Raw genomic sequence first — 1,052 nt, 5'->3', positions numbered from 1 at the left:
TGCTATGGAGCACTGTCTTGACTGTTGATGTGGGAAGACTTATCTTGAATGTGGGCATCAGCATTTCATGGACTGGATCTTATAAAAGTGCAAAACAATTGCTGAGTATAAATATGAGCATACAGGCAGCACAGGTACATTTATCTCTCTCTGATCCTAGATATATATATGATGTAACTAACGGCTTGAGTTTCTTCCTTGACTCCCCCTCAGTAATAGGTGGTATATTAATTATATTTCTATTGCTGGGATAAAAGTGCATAATTAAAAGCAACTTGGGGAGGAGAGGGTTTATTTCAATTTATTGTTCCACATCACATCATATCACAAAAGGAAGTCAGACAGGAACTCAAGGCAGGAATGTGGAGGCAGAAAGTGAAGCAGAGTAAGGTAGACCAATCAGGAAAAAAGAAAAATCTCATCTGGGAAAACCCCTCTGTGCTGGCTACTCTTCTCTGTCAACCTGACACACAAACTAGAATTATCTGAAAGGGGGAAACTTAATTGAGAAAATACCCCCATAATGTCAGGCTGTAGGGCATTTTCTTAATTTGTTATTGATGGGGGGATTCTAGCCCATTGTGGATGGTGCTATCCCTGGGCTGGTGGCCTGGGTCCAATTAGAAAACATGAGAAGCAAACCAGTCAGCAGCACTGCTCAGTGGCTCTGCATTATCTCCTGTCTTCAGTTTCCTGCCCTGTTTGTGTTCCTGTCCTGACTTTTTTCAATGATGCACAGTGTATGGACGTGTATGCGGAATAAACCGTTTCCTTCCCAACTTGCTTTTTGGCCATGGTGTTTCATTACAGCAATAGAAACCTTAACTAAGACAAGCTCTATGAAATGGGCTTGTAGGCAAATCACTAGGGCATCAATTGACATGGGAAAGTCCACCTCACCGGGGATAGTGGATCCCTGCGTAGATTGTCTTGGGTGGATAGCAAGCTGTAAGCCGGGGTGAGAATTGGGATCTTGGGGGTGGGATAGGATGGGGGTAAGGGGAAATGGAGAGAGAAAAGAGAGAAGGGGAGGATGGGGGGAACTTGGGGAA

This window comes from Microtus ochrogaster, chromosome X (assembly GCF_000317375.1).
Source record: "Microtus ochrogaster isolate Prairie Vole_2 chromosome X, MicOch1.0, whole genome shotgun sequence".
In the NCBI taxonomy this organism is placed as follows: Eukaryota; Metazoa; Chordata; class Mammalia; order Rodentia; family Cricetidae; genus Microtus; species Microtus ochrogaster.
This window is presented reverse-complemented; position numbering follows the sequence as displayed.